Genomic DNA, 5,977 nt, shown 5'->3' with positions numbered 1-5,977 from the left:
AATAGAATGTGAGACTCACTAACTTTTATATTTTTTTTAATGAATTTCAATCGATTAAATAAAGTGTCTACAAAATAGTTTGTTTCTAACATTTCTCTAAATTTAATAATTTATAGGTGTGTTCCATTCAAAATGTGTTAAAAAAGACATTTTTTTCTCCTAATTCTTTTAAACAATATTCGGTCCTAATTATATAGGACAAATCAACAATTAATTCTACAATAAATTCAATTTGTTTTATTCCAAATATATCATTTATTTTAAGTAATTATTATATTTAATACTAGTTACAAGTGAATATGTAACACTCTAGTTTTCATACTTTTATTAAGGGTGATTTAGTAATTTTCATAAAATTTATTAAGGGTAATTTAGTAGCCTAGAACGGGTCATTCCCAAACTGGAATGAGTCGTTTCAAACTACTAAAAAAAGACCTATTTTTGGTAGCCCAGAACGGGCCGTTCCAAACCACCAAAATAGCTTATAACCCTAGTTGGGAACGGGCTATTCCAAAGTTTGGAACGGGCCGTTCCAAATATTGACGTTGTGAGTTAAAACTCATCTTCGGAATGGGCCGTTCTGGTTTGAGAACGGGTCTTTTCATATGTGAATTTTTCATATAATGAAAGGATCCAGAACGGACCATTCCAGATCTAAAACGGGTCGTTCTTGCCACTCCTGAAATCTATAAATAGAGCATTCTGGCACTGTTTCTAAACACACTCTCTGGAGACCAAGGAGAACCAAGAGAAGGAGATCAACTAGATTCCACTCTAGCTTCGCCTTCTGCTTATCCAGGTAAGGGGGGAGTGAGAAACATCGCTCGGGAGTGTGGGAATAATTGTTGGGTAGTTGGATTGACCCTCAATCCCTTGCTTGATGCATGCTTCTAGGAACAGACAAAATATGAATGTTTTCTGTTTTGCCTTCTAATTGTTCTATTGTGTTCCTTGTTGGATGTGATGTATGAATATGTGATTAATTTTAAAAGTAAACAAGTTTTGATATGAATTAAAGTACTCTATTGGTTCCTGAGAGAATCCTATGAGAAACAGACCAAATATGAATGTTTTTTGTTTTTCCTTTTAAATGTTCTATTGTGTTCCTTGTGTGATGTAGAGTGTAAATATGTATTTGATTTCAAAATTAGATAAGTTTTGATATGAATTAGAGTGCTCTATGGGTACCTGTACGGAATCCTATGAAGAACAATTATGAATATGACTATGTAAAATATGAACAAATGACATGAGACATGATGCGAATGAGAATGTGAAACGTGATGAAATGAGATAAGCTATGATTATGAGAATGTGAAATGTGATGAAATGAGATAAGTTATGACTGAGAATGTGAAATGTGATGATATGAGACATGAAATTCCATGACAAGTGAAATGTTGAGTTAATGAAATAGTGAATGTGTGACATGCATCATGTGCATATATGATCTATTCTAGATGTGCCGCTTAGGCTGCATACCAGTGATGTAACAAGCTATGTGATGAAATGATGAGAAATGTGAAACTTCCATATGGCGCCACATGCATGCATTTATGAGTTGAGTCTATGACATCATTGCATGATAAATGAGTGTGCATGTGATATTGATTGTGTATGTGTATTGTTTACATGTGACTTATGTTTGTTGTGTATGTGTATTATCTAACCTTTATTTCTACACTTGGAACCGAGTGAGATATTTTTCACTCCCTTGTTGTTCTTTGTATGTGTTTAAATTGTGTTTTAGGTGATCATCAGCATGAAGATGTTGGTGATGAGGCTTAGGCTTCAGTTGGGTATGCTTTGATATGATATGTGACATCGGGGCTTAGCTAGGTTTAGCATTGGAGTTTCATTATTGTTATTGTCACTACTACAAAAGCACTATTCTACATCGGTTCTGGAAGGTAATTTACATCGGTTTTATAACTGATGTAGAATAGACCGACGTAGATTTGCGTTCAAATCTACATCGGTTGTCAGAAAACCGATGTAGATTTGCGTTCAAATCTACATCGGTTGTAAATAAAACCGATGTAGATTTGAACGCATATCTACATCGGTTCTACTTTAAACCGATGTAGATTGCTTTTAAAAAAAAAAATTAGATTCTTAGCTGGTGCTCCACCAAGTGCTCTCCCGCAGCCAAGTACCGCACTAGATCACCGTTAAAGTTTTCATATCAGATGTGCATTAAGATGCGCAAAATTAAAAAGACTAACTTGTTAAAAATATAAAATCCATTCAATAATTATGAAATATATGCAGCTACAGATATGGTTCAATGCATCTTTTAGATCAATAAAAATTCAAATTATATGAAAATTCATCCCATGGTTGGACTAGAACCAAATCAGCAGTTGGATCACCTACTTGGAAAAAATCAATTACATGCCAAACTTCTAAAAATCAGACCTTCACAAACTTTTAGCTATATTTGCCTATCACAATTAATATGACTGATAGTAAACACCTATTTCCCCTAGTAACCTATCGGCTTCGACAAAAAGAAATATGCCTCGACAGCCTTTTGCAACGCAAGAACAGCATGGCTCTGGAAACGGAGGTCAGTCTGAAAACACAACAAAACCCCAAATTATAGGCTATTAATCAAAATACCATGCTTTTATAATAGCAGCAACAAAAAAAAACAACACAATACCTTGGTTGGAATGGAACCAAATCAGCAGCTGGATCACCTACTACATGATCAGGAGCAGCAGTCTTATCCACTTAGATTATGGCATCACCGACTGGCCGATCCAGTTGCAATTCTGATCCAGTGACCGAGACATGATTTGGCTTAGCCAAGCCACCGACCAGCAGAGCATTCGGTGCAGTTGGATCAGCTAGATCACCTACATATTGACCAGTTTCAAACACACATGAATTGTGCCCAGCTAGAAATTTAGAAAAGGAAAAAAAACAACATAAGGAAATTTCCTCTCACTAGAAATTTGGGAAAAGCTTGTTCATCACTGAGCTTGGCTGCTTTATAGCTACAAATATGAGATGCTTGAGCGTGTTCAATGCTGTCAAACAAAAAAAAGAATCACAATGAGAAAAAGTATTTTTATAATAATTACTTTAAAACAAGATATACCAAGAAACAAATATTACATTTAAAATGCTTCAATCACCAGAATTAAGAACTAGTGATGACAATCACGCATATCCCCAAATGTTATCATGCAAGCCAAAGTGCCAAACTTCAATTAAACTAAAACATGACACAAATTAAGAACTTATTCACCCACTCCAAACCTATAAAAGATTAAGAACTATTAAAAGAGATGTGGACCATTTACATACCAGGCTTGACAACCTCCCCTGGATTTGACTTTATAAGAAGTTGACGACCATCCAAGTGAGTCAGCACAAATTGGAAGCCACATAAGGCCTCAGTGAGGGACAAGGAGTGCTCCACAAAATGGTCTTCAGACTTTCTTCTGAATTTGGGGTGTTCTTTCTGCTGAAGCACAAAGACTTTAATCTAGCATGTTCAATACATTTCAACCAAGCCCTTTCAGTCTAATAGCACACAACAACCATCCACCCGAAAAAGACCAGAACACAGTAAGCAAAACTATCTGCAAAACTCTTAGCATAAAAAAACAACACCAACTCTTTATTTCTCATAAATAATCACCAAAGTATAGAAAACAAAACGTGAAAGCAATCCACACTAATCACCAGGTGCGCTCGGTGGGCTCGAGCCTCTTCCAGATCCCCTCCACCACTGCCACGAGGGAGTCAAACTCGGTCAACAGGTGCGCGTTGGTGATCCACGAGACCCTGTCTTGGCTATCGGAGTTGGCTCTAAGGAAGAAGCCGAGGTCTCTGGAGGCGCAGAGGAGCTGCTCCATGTGCTGCGCGAACCACCGTACCTAGGAGGTGGGGTCGGCGGTGCTACGGTGGAAGTTGGAGAGGTTGAGGTGGTTTCTTCCGCCGGAGGAGGGGTAGACGGAGAGCTAGTCCTAGAGGATGAAGGTGTCGTGGTAGACAATGTGGTGCACGGCCAGGCACTTGAGGGTGACGGTGGCATGGTGCGTGGCGTTGAGGCGGTCCATGAGGAGGTCGACTAAGGCGGAGGCAGTGGTGCGTGACCCATCGGCGGAGGAGATGAGCGTGGCGAGGTGCTTGCGCGTGGGGGGCACGGAGGAGTCGTGGGTGGTGGGGGCACAGGGGGGAGAGGGTGGTCCATTAGGAGAGTAGCGCCTCCTTGCTCTGCGATGCTTTCTCTTTGATTATTCTGATTAGGAGTATTGAACGACGGTCAAGTGGGGGAGTCAGAGGGGGAGGCGACGACGACGGCGTAGGAGTGGAGGAGGTGGCGATGGAATCGAAGAGGGCTTTGGCATCTTGGAGGTTTGGGGATTTGAAGAGAGGGGGAGTGTGCACCCGCGCGAGAATGTTAGGGTTTCATTTCTACATCGGTTATAAGCAAAACCGATGTAGAACAACTCCCCAGATTTTTTTTCTACATCGGTCATAAGCAAAACCGATGTAAATATATTTGTATTTTATATTTATTTACAAGTTTGCCACCGCGTTTATGATTTACATCGGTTCTGGTAGAACCGATGTAAATGTGGCGATGTTAAATACTGTTTTTGTAGTAGTGTGTGTTTTGGAAAGATTGATGTTTTATTTTGTTATCATTTCCGCATTGGACTATGATTTGCAAAATATGAATGTGAACTCTCTATCTATGTGTTTTGAAACCTTATTTTTAAGAAAGTTTTATTTACTCAAGAATGTACTTTATATTTATTGTGTATTATGTATGTAGGGTAGAGGGTATCACAGAATACATAGAAAATAAAATTAACAATAAATAAAGAATATAAAATAAATTTAATTCTAGATAACTTTAAAACCTAAATATGATTGTTGCTTATAATAAGAATAAAAAATATATAATATTTTACTTATAATTAAACCAAAAGTAGTATTATGTTAGGACATTTATACTATTTATATTAATATATAAAAAGAATATTCTTTTTATATGATCGTAATCACTTTTGATTTTTCCAATTTTTTTTTATTATTTCACCCTTAATTATTAAGAAAAAAGAAGATTAACTTTTTTTTTTAGTAACTATCATCAATCAACTTTTTAAATAACCATTTAATTTTTTTTTAAATTTTTATCAATATTGATTTCTCCCTAATTTTAATAATATAAATAAATTTGCGGATAAAATTTCATGTAATCCGATAACAAGAAGAAATATTTCATTATTATTAGGATTAATAAGGCTTCTTTCATTAGTTTTTCTTTTCTATTTTTTTTTTGTATCTATATTTGTCTTAGTTAGTTTTAGATTAGCTAGTCCTAATCATGGTTAATTAGTTTGCTAGACCAGCAATCATGGTTAGTTAGATTGTTATTTCTTTGGCAACTTATACTTGTATATAAAACGGTAATCATGTTCTCTATAAAGAAGTTGGAATGATACAAGATGATAATTTCTCCCACATAACACTTAGCACCTTACCTGTTAACAATTATTGATAAATTCATTCATGAGATTTGACGAAGGATGTCAGGAAATGATGAAATATTTGGATTGCTAGTACAGAATGGAATGAATCAGAACACAATTGAACATAATATATTGGAGTGAAATGAATTAAAAATGTCATTTCTAACACTCTAAGTTTTGTAAATAAATTAGTAAAAAAAATAATTATTGTAGGTTTTCTTGTAATTAATGAAGTTATTTTAATTAATTATGTGTTTAAATTAATTATCTAATTAAATTTATTTTGAAAAGAAAATATTTTATGTTGTGAGTTATTTAATTATATTTTATTTTAAAAAATAATTGAATTAACAATTTTTATAAATAAGGATTTTGAGCATAGAGGAATAACACTTTTTCATGTTTACAACACTTTTTTCATGGTTACGATTTCTCTTGATGCTTTGAAGACAATCACCCAAGAGATTGTATATGAGTGTTTA

At 35.4% G+C, this 5,977-nt stretch overlaps 1 pseudogene across 1 annotated transcript; it reads right to left on the bottom strand.

Annotated features, from left to right (window-relative positions):
• Positions 1–2,225: 2,225 nt before the first annotated feature.
• On the bottom strand, positions 2,226–4,416 carry LOC145958565 (putative clathrin assembly protein At4g40080; annotated as a pseudogene). Its single transcript, XR_014434349.1, has 2 exons — positions 2,666–4,416; positions 2,226–2,575 (listed from the first exon to the last, which is right to left on the bottom strand). The product of XR_014434349.1 is annotated as a putative clathrin assembly protein At4g40080 (transcript).
• Positions 4,417–5,977: the final 1,561 nt, after the last annotated feature.

Source organism: Cajanus cajan, chromosome 6, assembly GCF_000230855.2.
Source record: "Cajanus cajan strain Asha chromosome 6, NIPB_CcT2T_4, whole genome shotgun sequence".
NCBI lineage: Eukaryota > Viridiplantae > Streptophyta > Magnoliopsida > Fabales > Fabaceae > Cajanus > Cajanus cajan.
This window is presented reverse-complemented; position numbering and strand designations above follow the sequence as displayed.